Here is a 14,754-nt window from a genome sequence, read left to right as displayed (position 1 = left end):
TAGAGTGCTTGCCTAGCATGCACGAAGACCTGGGTTCGATTCCTTGGTACCACATACATAGAAAAAAGCTGGAAATGCTGCTGTGGCTCGAGTGGTAAAGCTCTAGCCTTGAGAAAGCCCAAGGACAGTGCTCAGGCCCTGAGTTCAAGCCCTAGGATTGGTGAGAATAAAAGAAAAAAAAGAAAAAGCTGGAAGTGGTGCTATGGTTCATGTGGCATAACAGTAGCCTTGGGAAGCTCAAGGACAGTGCCTAGGCCCTGAGTTCAATCCCCAGGACTGGCAAAAAAAATAGAAACACTATACATCCCATTATAACACGAAATTAACATCATGAGAATTGATCTGTGAAGCATAGAAGGTTCAATTTCCACATTGCAAAGCACAGTGGAATGCCTAGGTAACAGAATAAGTGAAATGGAAAATTATCAGGAGTTGAGCATAAAACAGAGGAGCTAGGGGGAAAAAAGTCAAAATGGGAAAAACAGAATCTACCAAAGGAAAATCCAAGAATTGGCAGACTCAAATTTATAAATAATTGGAATCCATGAGGGCAAAGAATTCAATACTAAAGCCAGCGAAAAACCTATTCAGTAAAATAACAAGAGAACTTCCCAATCTTTTTTTTTTTTGCCAATCATTGGGCTTGAACTCAGGGCCTGGGCACTGTTCCTGAGCTTCTTTTGCTCAAGGCTAGCATTCTACCACTTGAGTCACAGCGTCACTTTTGGCCTTTTCTATATGTGGTACTGAGGAATCAAATCCAAGGCTTCATTGATGCTAGGCAAGTACTCTACCACTAAGCCACATTCCCACCCAACTTCCCCAATCTTAGAGAAAATCTCACCCACCGTGCAGATGCATACAGAACTCCTACTAGGCAGGATCCAAGAAGAAACACTTCTAGACACATCATAATAAAAACATTAGATTTGAAAAGCAAGGAATTGATTTTAAATGCTGCAAAATCAAAGAAGGAGCTCTATTACAATGGAAAAAATCAGAATCACTGCAGATCTCTCCATACAAACTCTCAGGACAATGACAGCTTGGAATTGTATAATTCAAGCCCTGAAGATCAACAACTGCCCACCCAAACTGGTTTACCCAGCGAAGCTATCATTTACATTTGACGGTGAAACTGAAACTATCCAGGACAAACAAAAATTAAAGGAATTCATGAACACTAAACAAGCATTACAAAGAACAAAGGAAGTATAGAATCTGAAGAAAACAAGGAAATACATTAAATAAAAATCACTGGAGGAGAAATTTAGTTAAATGCAGGAAGAGGAAAGAAGCAAAGTACATAAGAAAATGTCTCTCTATCATTTAAGTATTAATGGACTCAATTCCCTGATTAAAACAAAAAGAAGAGCAGATTGGATAAAAACAAGAAAGATCTTAGAAAAGCCCGGAAGTGGTGCTGTGGCTCAAGTAGTGGAGCTCTAAACTTGAGAAAGCCCAAGGACAATGTCCAGCTCCTGCGTTCAAGCTCCAGGACTTAACAACAACAACAAAAAAGATCCATCTACTTGTTGTCCCCAAGAGACCCACCTCACAAAGATAAAAACAATCCCCAATAGACTCACCTCACAAAGATAAAAGCAATCTCCAAGTGAAGGAATGGAAAAAGATCTTTCATGCAAATGAATCCTCCTGGAAGGCAGGAGTAGCCATATTGATACATGATAAATCAGATTTTTCATTAAAAGCAGCAAGAGACAAACAAGGTCAGTACATAGTAATAAAAGGAATGATCCATGAATAGGAAATCACAGTCAATACCTATGCAACCAATAGTGAGAACCTAAATATGTTAAACAAATACAGACAGGACAGGATAGACTCAAACCCAAAAATAGGAGATTTTAATACCCTGTTCTCACCAAAGGACAGGTTAGCTAAACAAAAGAAGATTCTAAACTAGAGCGGGGTGTGGTAGCTCACGCCTGCAATCCTAGCTACTCTGGAGGCTGAGATCTGAGCATCAAGTTTCAAAGCCAGCCCAGGCACAAAAAAGACCTGAGACTCTTATCTCTAATTTACCTCTAGAAAATGGGAAGTGAGTCTTGGCTCAAGGGGTTGATGAGCTCAGGGACAATGCCCCGGCCCAGGGTGGTAGCCTTGAGCTGAAGAGTTCAGGAACAGCGCCCAGGCCAAGCCCCATGACCCACAAAAAAAAAAAGATTCTAAACTAAATGACACCAGTCTGGTTTCTGAGCTGAAGAGCTAAGAAACAGCACCCATAGACCCAGAGTTCAAGCCCCACAATAAACCAAAAAAAAGAAAAAAAAAACAATGCAGCAATCACTCAAACACATGGAGGCTGAAAAGCATACTACTGAACATCTGGGTCACAGAAGAAATTAAGAAAGACATTGGAGGCTAAGAATGTTGCTTAGTGGTAGAGTGCTCACCTAATAAGCAAGAAGCCCTGAATTCGATTCCATAGTACCAAATAAATAGAAAAAGCCAGAAATGATGCTGTGGCTCAAATGGTAAGGTGCTAGCCTTAAGTAAAAGCAGCTCAAGGACAGTACCCAGGCCCTGAGTTCAAGCCCCAGGACTTGAAGGAAAGAAAGAAGTAAAGAGAGAGGGAGGAGGGAGAGGGAGGGGAGGGATTAGAAAGTTCGTATACTTCAATGAAAATGAAAACACATCACAAGAGAACCTCTGGGATTCACCCAAGGCACTGCTGAGGGGAAACTATATGGCTCTAAGTGTACACAAAGAAAACAGAAAGTGGTCAAGTAAATAACTCCATGATGCAATTAAAACTGCTTGAAAAACAGAACAAATCAAACCGAAAGCTACTAGACACAGCAGGGCAACCATGGCTCACACCTATAATCCTAGCTACTCAGGAGGCTGAGATCTGAGGATCACAGTTCAACGCCAGCCTGGGCACTAAAGTCCATGAGACTCTTATTTCCAATTAACCACCAGAAAACCAGAAGTAGTGCTGTGGCTAAAGCAGCTGAAGAGCTCAGGCTCAATGCCCAGGTCCAGAGTTCAAGTCCCACAACCAACTAAAAATAATAATAAAATAAAACTACTAAACAGAGAGAGAAAGCAAAGATTCAGGAGAAATCAACAAAACAGAAATTTAAGCTATACATAAGAGCAAATAAACAAAAAGATCGTTTTTTGGAAAAATTAATAAAATTGACAGAGGTTGGAACACCACCTTGTCAGCACTTGGAATTCTGAGCAGGCCATAGGAAGGTTAAAACAGCTTGGGAAAGGGTGAAGAGTCAGGGGTACCACACACCCTCCTTTCCTTGGGCTGGCAGCTGTGGCCAGGACCTTGACAACTTAACCTTGGGGTAAATATATGGAGACCTCATCTGGACTTTCCCTGGGATACAGCCTCCGGTCCCAAAAGAATAAGGGAACCTGTTTGAAAACTCTGGTTTAGCTCTGATTGTAATATTAATATATATGCTTTATTTTTGCATGTATCCATGGTAACCTTCCTTGTGTGAACTCAAAAATGCTTGCTTGTGAGACTTGGGGCCAAGTATAGGAGAGCTTTAGGACCCTTGGTCTCCCCGCTTTTTATCAGTCTGCCTATGTCTCAGTGTTTTCTCAGGATGCAATTGGCAACATTTATGCACACATGAAATACTGCAGTGAAACCTCTGAATAATTAACATAAATTTTAAGAAAAAAATTTAAGCAGGGTACCTGTAATCCCAGCTACTTAGGGGGAAGAAAACAGGAGGATTATGGTTTGAAGCAAGATTAGGCAGAAAAGTTCATGAAACTCTCTTCAATTAACTAGCAAAAAGCTGGCCTAAAAGGGCATCAGAAGTGGTAAAGCACCACACATTCAAGCAAACTTATTAAGTAATCAAGTGTGAGGTCGAGTTCAAACCCTGATACTGGCAATAATAATAATAATAACCCTTTATGAATATATATGAAAATGAAAATGATCACACTGCATTGTACTTACAACTACTTAAAATAAAAAATAGCTGAAAAATGAAAAAAAATAGCTGGGCACCAATGGGGATAGTGGTTCAAAGTCAGCCCAGGCAGGAAAGACTTTTTTTTTGTCAGTTGGGAACTTGAACTCAGGACCTGAGCTCTACTCCTAAGCTCTTCCATTCAAAGATAGTGTTCTAACCCTTGGAGCCACAGCACCACTTCTAGCTTTCTGGTAGTCAACGGGAGATGAAAATCCATGGATTTTTCTACCCGGGCTGGCTTTGAACCATTGTCCTCAGATTTCAGTCTCCAGAGTAGCTAAGAATACAAGTGTGAGCCATTCGTCCCAGGCATATACGACTCTTATCTCCAATTAACTATCAAAAAGCCAGAAATGAAACTCTGAATCAAATGGTAGACTACCAGCTTTCAGTAAAAATAAAAAGGTCATGAATAGCACCTAGTCCCTGAGATCAAGCCCCAGGACCAGCACAAGTAATAATTAAACAATAATAATTTTAAGTGAACAGAAAATGTTATTAAAATTGGCTTGAGGATGAAGACAAATTAGGGAAAATGGAGGGATATCTTATTAAGATATTAATTATATTCATATACATACATATCAACATGAAAATCCCTGTGCAGCTGATTGATGCCCTGAATCCAAGCCCCATGACTAACTAATAAAAAAAACCCTATTACTTTATTCAGGTTGCACTAACAACATATCACAAACTGGTAGTTTAATTAATATTTCTCAAAATTCTGAAGACTGGGAAGTTCAGAAACAAGGTACTGACAAGGTAGGCTTCTTTCTGAGGCCTGTTAGCTCCTGACTGTCTATTCACTTAAAATCTTGCAGCAATCTTCTCTACTACTTCTTTTCTTTCTTAATAAGAAGGCACAGCCAGGCACTGGTGGCTCATGCCTGTAATGCTAGCTACTCAGGAGGTTAAGATCTGAGGATCATGGTGCAAACCCAGCCAGGGCAGGAAAGGCCATGAGATTCTTATCTCTAGTTAACCACCAGAAAACTGGAAGTGGTAATGTGGCTCATAGTGTTAGAGTACTAGCATTAACAAGAAAAGCTCAGGGACACATTGCAAGCCCCATGACAACAAAAGAGGAAGAGGAGGACAATGACAAGGACAATGAGGATGACGAGGACAAAGAAAAGGAGGAAGAGGAGGAAGAGGAGGAAGAGGAGGAGGAAGAGGAGGAGGAACAGGAGGAGGAAGAGGAGGGGGAGCAGGAGGAAGAGCTGGGAGAGCAGAAGGAGGATGAGCAGGAGGAGGAGCAGGGCCAGCAAGGCCAGTAGGAGGAGGAAGAGGAGCAGGAGGGGGGAAGGGGAAGAGGAGATGGAACAGGAGGATGAGGAATAGGAGGATGAGGAGGAAGAACAGGAGGAGGAGGAGGAGGAGCAGGAGGAAGAGTAGGAGGAGGAGCAGCAGGAGGAAGAGGAGGAGGAGTAGGAGGAGGAGGAGGAGCAGCAGCAGCAGCTTGTACTAGGACCTGGGAAGTGTCCCCTTAACTTTTTTTCTAAAGGCTAGGTGATGTACTATTATATTAGTTACAGTTCCACATGGTGGTTAATTAGAGCTAAAACTCTCACAAATTTCCCCACCCCAATCCTCAGACTGCAGCCTCTGGAGTGCTGAAATTACAGGTATGAGCCACCAGAGGGAGTGCTTTCAAGTAATCCTTTCAGAAGGACATCAGGGGTCCAGCCTCAAAACCTTAAATCTCACTCCCAGTAGCCATCTCCTGATACTATCACATTGGGATAAAGGCTTCAACATACGAATTTGATGGGATAGCACACAAATGCTCCAGCCATAAAACAAGCACTGAAGCCAAGCGCCAGTGGTTCATGCAAAACTACTCAGGAGGCTGAGATCTGAGGTCCGTGGTTCAAAGCTAGCCTGTACAAGAAAGTCTGTGTAACTCATCTGCAATTAATCACAGAAATGGCCAAAAAAAGATAAACTGGGCATACCAGCACATACTTATCATCCCAGGGATATGGGATACTGAGACCAGGACGATATCAGTTTGAGCAGATTTCAGACAAGCAGAATAGTCTAAGAGACCTCATGTTAATGGAGGAATATGGGCATGGTGGCATGCACCTATCACCTCAGCTACCGCAGGAAACAAAACATAGAGAGGACTGAGACCTCCAACTTCATGACCAATTAGGAAATGAGACTATCTTGAAAATAACCAGCATAAAATGGGTTGGAGATAGGGCTCAAGAGTAGAACACTTACCTAAGTAAGCATTAAGGTCCTGAGGTTCAAACTCTAGTACTGCAAAAATAGCTAGAAATCACAAAGTGGTTTTAGATGACTTTAGGAGAAAGTGTCCAATTCAAAAATATTTGTGCTATGGCCAGTAGTGTTAAAGGTAAAAGGTAGCTTCCTCTAAATCTACTATGGCCCTTTCGAGCTGAACTGAAAACCCCAAGAACATGTTGTTAATAGCTCTGAATTACTTAATAAAATTGCACAGGCAGTTCAGAATTCTGACTGCATCATTGCTTCAGCAGTTCTAAAATACAAGTCTCAGATTCTAATCTATTTGTGATAAATATCTAGTGATAAAATCTGACAGGTACTTTATTTGTGCTAAGCCTGGGGCTTGAAGTCACTGTCTGAGCACTGTCCCTAAGCTATCCCACTCTCCAGCTAGCACTGCATAATGAGCCGCCGGTCCACTTCTGACATTTTTGGTGGTTAATGGAGCTAAGAGTCTCACAGACTTTCCTCCCCTGGGCTAGGTTTGAAACACAATCCTCAGATCTCAGCCTCCTAAATAGCTAGGATTATAGGCATGAGCCACCAGTTCCTGACCACAAATTCTTTTTAAGTACTTTTATTTTAGGCAGTATTTGGAGTTGAACACAGGGCCTCATGCTTATCCACTGTTTTGTTGAGATAGAGCCTGACCTTAAATTCATAATCCTTCCATTTCAGACACCCAAGTACAGGCACTGAATACCGTGTCCAACACAAATTCTTACTATTATGTTGTCTTATTTGTAATAGTAGTCTCAATGTGAAAATAAAGTGCATTATCCTGGCACTGATGGCTCATGCCTGTAATCCTAGCAGTTCAGGAAATTGAGATCCAAGGAGTCTTCGTACTCGCAAATATGACCTTTTTTTAAAAAAACAATAGAAACTAAAGCAGTCCTACTTACAGATGAGAAGTTGATGTTGCAAAGGTTGTATTAAAGATTAGTGTCCCAAGGCACCAAAATCCATGAGACACTTATCTTCAATTAACCACCAGAAACCGGGAAGTGGCTCTGTGGCTCAAGTGGTAGAGTGCTAGCCTGGAGCTGAAGAACTAACTAAGGGACAGCACGCAGGCCCAGAGTTCAAGTCCCACAACCGACAAAAAAAAAGATTAGTGTACATTTTATTTATTCCCTATCAGTCATGGGGCTGGCTTTGAACCATGATCCTCAGATCTCAGCCTCCTAGCTAGGATTATAGCTGTGAGCCACCAGTGCCTAACATTAGTGTAATTTTCTTCATTACGGTATTTTTAGGTAATGTACTTTTTTGGTGCCTCGCTCCACCACCTGAGCCACAATGCCACTTCCAGTTTTCTGGTGGTTATTTGAAGATAAAAGTCTCAGGGACTTTCATGCTAGGGCTGGCTTTGAACCATGATCCTCAGATCTCAGCCTCCTGAGTAGCTAGGATTACAGGTATGACCCACTGGTGTCCAAATTAGGTGGCATATTTTTATTCATAACAATTCAGACATATTGGGTCGGGAGTTTGGCCTAGTGGTAGAGTGCTTGTCTAGCATGCACGAAGACCCAGGTTCGATTCCTTGGTACCACATACATAGAAAAAAGCTGGAAGTGGTGCTGAGGCTCAAGTAGTAGAGCTCTAGCCTTGAGAAAGTCCAAGGACAGTGCTCAAGCCCTGAGCTCAAGCCCAGGACTAGCAGAAAAAAAAACAATTCAGACATATTAAAATATCAAGAAAGGGCCGGGAGTTTGGCCTAGTGGTTAAAGTGCTTGCCTAGCATGCATGAAGACCCGGGTTCGATTCCTCGGTACCACATACATAGATAAAAGCCAGAAGTGGTGCTGAGGCTCAAGTGGTAGAGCTCTAGCCTTGAGAAAGTCCAAGGACAGTGCTCAGGCCCTGAGCACAAGCCCAGGACTGGGAAAAAAAAATAAAATAAAATAAAATATCAAGAAACACCAAAGTACATAATGTGTTTCATTCTTAGGATAATTTGTATTAATACTGGACGGGAGAACCCCCAAACTAAAATTTACTGATGCAAATATTCTTAAATGGGAAAAAATTAAAACTAATAATATGTTCATCTTCCAATTTTATATCAGCTCCACAACTAAATCATATATAATTTGTTTGCTTTCCCATCTAAGGGCTAAAATGATAAGAGTGAATATCAAAGCTGGGCGCAGTGGCTCATGTCTGTAATCCTAGCTACTCAGGAGGCTAAGATCGGAGGATGGCGGTTCAAAGCCAGCCAGGGCAACAAAGTCTCCTCTTAACTCCAGTTAGCCACTAGAATATGAGAAGTGGGGCTTTGGCTCCAGGGGTAGGGCAGTAGCCTTAAGCTGAAGAGCTCAGGGACAATGCAAGCCCGAGTTCAAGCCCCACTACTCACACATACACACACACACACGCACTAAAGAATATCAGAATCTTTACTATTCAACATGAGGATAAATTATGACACTCTAGGCAAGAGTCCATAACTACACATGTGCAGGATATGAATAAACCCAACACCATAAGCTTTCCTTTTGCTAATGTGCATGGTGAGATAACAAGACATGCTTACTCTGGACAAAAAAAAATATACCTATCAAATATCAGAAGCACATTTTTAAAGATGATAGTTCCATAGTGACTGGAAGTGTTTCTTTTTTTATTTTTTGGACAATTGTGGGGCTTGAACTTAGGGCCTAGGCACTGTCTCTGACCTTTATCGCTCAAGGGCAGTGTTCTACCACTTTGAGCCTCAGTACAACTTCCAGGTTTATGGTAGTTAATTAAAGATGAGCCTTTCCTGCCTGGGCTGGCTTTGAACCGTGATCCTGAGATCTCAGCCTCCAGAGTAGCTAGGAATACAGGCATGAACTACTACTGGCAGCTGGCCTGAGATGTTTCCATTCGTATTAGTAGTACTGCCTTTTTTTGTCGGTTGTAGGGCTTGAACTCTGGGCCTGGATGGTGTCCCTGAGCTCTTCAGAACAAGGTTATGGACTTACCCCTTGAGCTAAGTGCCACTTCTGGTTTTCTAGTGGTTAATTGGAGATAAAACTCTCAAGGTCTTTAGTGCCCAGGCTAGCTCTGAACTTCAGTCCTCAGATCTCAGCCTCCTGTAGCTAGGAGTACAGGTATGAGCCATAGCACTCGGCTAGTAGTACATTTTGGGGGGGTGGGTCATGGGGCTTGAACTCTGGCCTGTGCACTATCCCTGAGCTCCTCAGCTCAAGGCTACCGCCCCACCCCTGGACCTGGTTCCTATCTCTGAGCTCTTCAGCTCAAGGCTACTGCCCTACCTTTGAGCCAAAGCCCCACTTCCAATTTTCTAGTGATTAACTGGAGATAAAAGTTTCTAGCTTTGTATTGCCCGGGCTGGCTTCGAACCTAGATCCTCAGATCTCAGCCTCCCGAGTAAATAGCATTACAGGCACCAGCAAAATTATTTTAAATGTTAGTAGTCACTGGGAAGAAAATAACTAATGAGTCTCCAACTATTGCTATTAATGGTAGTGATCAACACTTGTGTGTATTCTGAGTCCACATGATATAGTTACACTATAAAAGCACATCTTCTGTATCCTACAGGAGTGAAAATGATAAGGCCCATTTACAGTCAAATAACTACAGGAAATTCGACTGGGTGTGGAGTCACATGCCTGCAGTCCTAGCTACCTGTGAGGCCAAGGCAGGAGAATCACTAGAGTCCAAGAGTTTGGGGCCAGGCTGCGCAACCTAATCAGATTCTATCTTTTAAAATATTTTTAGGGCTGGGAATGTGGCTTACTGGCCTTGCATGCTTGAAGTCTTGGGTTTGATTCCTCAGTACCACATAAACAGAAAATGCCAGAGGTAGCACTGTGGCTCAAGTGGTAGAATGCTAGCCTTGAGCACAAGAAGCTTAAGGACAGTGCCCAGGCCCAGAGTTCAAGACTCAGTACTGGCAAAAAAAATTATATATATATATATATATATTTTTTTTTTCTTTTAAAAAAACTTTAGGGCCAGGAGTTTGGCCTACTGGTAGAATACTTGCCTAGCATGCACGAAGACCCGGGTTCAATTCCTCAGTGCCACATACATAGAAAAAAGGTGGAAGTAGTGCTGCAGCCCAAGTGGTAGAGCTCTAGCCTTGAGAAAGTCCAAGGACAGTGTTCAGGCCCTAAAGTCAAGCCCAGGACTGGCAAAAAAAATCTTTAAGGGGCCAGGAGTTTGGCCTAGTGGTAGAGTGCTTGCCTAGCATGCACAAAGACCAGGTTTCAATTCCTCAGTACCACATACATAGAAAAAGCCAGAAATGATGCTGTGGCTCAAGTGGCAGAGCAATAACCTTTGAGAAGCCCAAGGACAGTGCTCAGGCCCTGAGTTCAAGACCGAGGACTGGAAAAAAAACTTTAAATAATACAAGAAATCTCCAAGACAACCCTGCTAATCTGGTAGGTCCTTTTCCCAGATATTGCAATATGCAGACATATACTATAGGATGAAAACAAAGCCAGCACTCTCCCCGTAATCCCAGCTACTCAAGAGGCTAAGATCTGAAGATCTCGGATCAAAGCCAGCCCAAGCTGGAAAGTCCCTGATACTCTTATCTCCAATAAGCTACTCAGAAAAAGCTGGAAGCTCTGCTGTAGCTCAAGTGATAGAGTGCTAACCTTGTGTACAAAGAGGCCCAGGAACAGCATCCAAACCCTGAGTTCAAGTCCCAGGACTGGAAAAAACAAAACACAGAAAACAAAATGAATCTGTAGAATGCATGACACTTTTCCCTTAACAAAAAGAAACCCTTACAATAAACTGCTCCTTTTCTTGAGGTCAAAAGAGTAATTTCGGGGCTGGGAGCGTGGCCTAGTGGTAGAATTCTTGCCTAGCATGCACAAAGACCGGGGTTCGATTCCTCAGTACCACATACACAGAAAAAAGCCAGAAGTGGCGCTGTAGCTCAAGTGGTAGAGCTCTAGCCTTGAGAAATCCCCAAGGACAGTGCTCAGGCCCTGAGTTCAAGCCCCAGGACTGGCAAAAAAAAAGTAATTTGGGAAGAATGATGGGAAGGGTAATATTACTCAATAAGCATTGTACTCATATATACGGAACTGAAACCCCTTAGTACAACTATTTAAATTTAATAATAAGCCAGGCACTGGTGACTCACACTTGCACTCCCCGCTACTCAAGAGGCTGAGATCTGAGGATCACAGTTCAAACCCTGGAGAGGAAAGTCCATGACTCTTATCTCCAAATAATCTCTAGAAAACTGGAAGCCAGAGTTCAAGCCCCACAACCAACTAAAAACAAAATTAAATATAAAGTAAAATAACTGGGCACTAGTTGCTCATGCCTGTAATCCTAGGTACTCCAGAGGCTGAGATTTGAGGATGACGGTTCAAAGCCACACCAGGCCAGAAAGTCCTTGAGACATTTTTTTTCTTTCTTTTTTTTTTCTTGAGACTTTTTATGTCCAGTTTACAACCAAAAATAAACCTGAAGTGAATCTGTGACTTAAGTGGTAGAACACTAGCATTAAGCAAAAAAAAAAAATCAGGGCGGGGCCAGCACGTTCAAAGTCCTGTGTTCTATTTCTTAGTACCACATACACAGAAAAAGCTGGAAGTGGTGCTGTGGCTTGAGTGGTAGAGTGCTAGACTTGAGAAAGCTTAAGGACAGTGCCCAGGCCCTAAGTTCAAGCCTCAAAACTAGCACATGCACAGGCACACAAAAGCTCAGGGAGAGCCCAGGCCCCGAATTCAAGCCTTAGGACTAGCACCTAAATAAATAAGTAGATAAATAAATGTTTTGCCCAAGTGCCAATAGCTCACATCTATAATCCTAGCTACTCAGAAGGCTCAGATCTGAGGACTGTGGTTTAAAGCCAGCCACAGCAAGAAAATTCCCAGAGACCAAACCACCAAAAAAAAAAAGGGTGGGAAGGATGGGACTGTGGCTTAGTGGTGGAGTACTTGCCTAGCATGCATGTAACCCTGAGTTCAATTCCTCAGTACTACATAAACAGAAAAAGCCTAAAGTGGTGCCTCGGCTCAAGTAGTAGAGCACTAACCTTGAGCACAGACAGGCTCAAGGACAGAGCCCAGGACTACACTTCAAGGAACGTGATGGCAGGGGGGAGCCAGAACTGGAGGTATGGCTCAAGTAATACAGCACTACACTAACGAGAAAAGGTCAAGAACAGTGCCCAGGCCCCTAGTTCAAGCCCGGGTCCTGTAAAACCAAAAAAAAAGTTACTTTTGTCTATACCTACAGATAACAATAATATTGTGTGGACCAATTTTGAAAACAAAAATATCACCAACAGATGACTGGGGGTGTGGCTCAGTGGTAGAACATGTGGTTACCACGAGAGGCCTGATTTTAAACTTCAGCCCATGTGGGTGCACAGCATGTGTGGATACACACACAATCACTAATACATCAGGCATGGTAGTATATTATATACATCTGTAATCCAAATACTTAGGAAGTCCTAACTGGATAATTGTGAGTTGTAAGTCAACCTGCATTTCCCTATATTGAGACCCAGTCTAAAATTATCACAAGCAAGGTAATATTAAGTTAGCATAATATTTCTAGCACTGCTGTCCTGAAATTTAGAAGACATAGTTAAAAAAGACATGGATTTTCATGTTTACAAAAACTCTGATGCTTTTGGCAAAATGAGATTCTATAGGGCCTTTATTTTGTGTATACTATGACTTCCCACTTGCCAGGGAAATACTGGCTACTACTACTATTTGAAACATCCCTAGTCAGCTTGTTCTAAAATGAGTTACAAGCCACATGGGTTGTATTAAGCCAATCTGGAGGCTAATTTCATCAAACAGATCTAGGGCAAGTTACTACACTTATCTTAAGTCTCCAAGGTCATACCTGTGTTGATCTACCCATTGTGTAACTTTAGGGCATTTACATTAGATAATGTTTGCAAAATATTTACTTGCAGGCCAAGACAGAATAAGCGTTTAACATCTATATAGTCACTAAGTGTTTAGTGGTTAAGATCAGAATGTGGGACAGATAAATTTGATTCAAATACAGGCAGAGAGGTTGAGTGGCCTCATATTTTCTTTTAAAGAACAAGTTAGTAATACACAGAGGTCCACAATCAGTAAGTAGTACTTAATAAGCACAATTTAACTGCTTGTTATTGCTAACAGGCAAACAATTTAGGGGAAGGAACTTTAAAAAAGAAACAGGAATTTGTAAAAAAAAAAACAAAAAACAACAAAAAAAAACAACGAATTCCTAGATGGTCAAACAAAACTAACAGGCAGTTACTACAAATGCACTATAGGCTGGGATACGGATCATATCCCTTTGTTGACTACTGATAGCAAATTACCATATTATTACCTGCCTTTCTTTTTAAAATGTGTTTATTCTGGAAGTGGTACTGTGGCTAAAGGGGTAGAGGTAGCCTTGAGCTGAAAAACTCACGGACAGCGTCCAAGCCAAGTTCAAGCTCCAAGACCAACAAAAAAATGTATTTATTCTCTGTACCCCACTTTGTGCTGGGGATTTAATGCAGGACTTTGTGTATGCTAGGCCAAGTCATACAACTGTACCACATTCCCAGCTTCTCTTACTCCTACCAACTATATGACCCAGGGACTGTGTGTTATCCAGTTTAGGACTTAGACCATTCTTCATTCTGTAAAATGGTATTAATGATCATAACTTCCTGGGTTGTTTTGAAAATTAGTTAGGACCACATATATAAACATAATGATGGGTACAATTAGTAGTGTCCAATAAGAGACCATGCAAGGTTTATTGAGACCATCTTACAATCTTTTCAGCAACACCAGCAAGTAATTACTTTTAAAAGAACCAAAAACCTAGACAGGTAAAGATGTACAAGACAACATAGGTGGCTCAAGCAAGAGTTCAGGCCAAGGTCCATTAAATGACACTGCTTTTTACATTAAACCATAATGCCTAATATGAAACAGAATCATTTTTTTTATTAGGGCTCAAGTGGTTATTTGTTCATTCACCAAACCACAGTTGAGAACTTTCCATAAGCCAGGTATAGTGCTATACGTTGGAGTTAGTGTTGTTTCCTAGGTTACAAGCCAGGTCTGTAACTCGGTACAGAGGTTGACTAGCCCAAGGAAAGCCCTAGGTTCCATCCCCATCCCTGCAAAAAATAAAAATAGAAATAAACAAAGGTTGTATATGTGGTAGACGCAGTCAACAGGTAACAGGTAACCGTTAAATCAAGAATAATAATCATTAGAAACCAGCCATTTTAACAGGTGGCAGAAAGTTGGCCTATTTTAGCGTGTATAATCATAAAGGTTTGTTTTTTTTATATATTTTAAAGAACGAATGAAGGTGGAGACAAGGTATCAGACGCTGATTGTGGTAATGATGTCCTTGAATGTAAGGGTCAGATCAATCTTATTTACAGTGTCTCTCACACACATACACAACACGGAAGAAGGAAAACGTGCATCAGAGAGCATGGGATCTCGACTTGGTCGTGTGTAAACTCAAGGCCCACTCCCCTGAGTCATGTGGAAACGTCTGTACTAGTTTC

General features: G+C 41.8%; 1 protein-coding gene across 1 annotated transcript in view; it reads right to left on the bottom strand.

Moving 5' to 3' along the window:
• The window catches only part of Hprt1 (hypoxanthine phosphoribosyltransferase 1), a 58,693-nt gene that overhangs the window by 43,130 nt on the left and 809 nt on the right, over positions 1-14,754 (bottom strand). The gene's annotated exons all lie outside the window — the stretch shown is intronic.

This window comes from Megascapheus bottae, chromosome X (assembly GCF_031878675.1).
Source record: "Megascapheus bottae isolate mThoBot1 chromosome X, mThoBot2.hap1, whole genome shotgun sequence".
NCBI classification, from domain to species: Eukaryota; Metazoa; Chordata; class Mammalia; order Rodentia; family Geomyidae; genus Megascapheus; species Megascapheus bottae.
The sequence above is the reverse complement of the archived record's forward strand: the minus strand, read 5'-3'. Positions and strand labels throughout refer to the sequence as shown.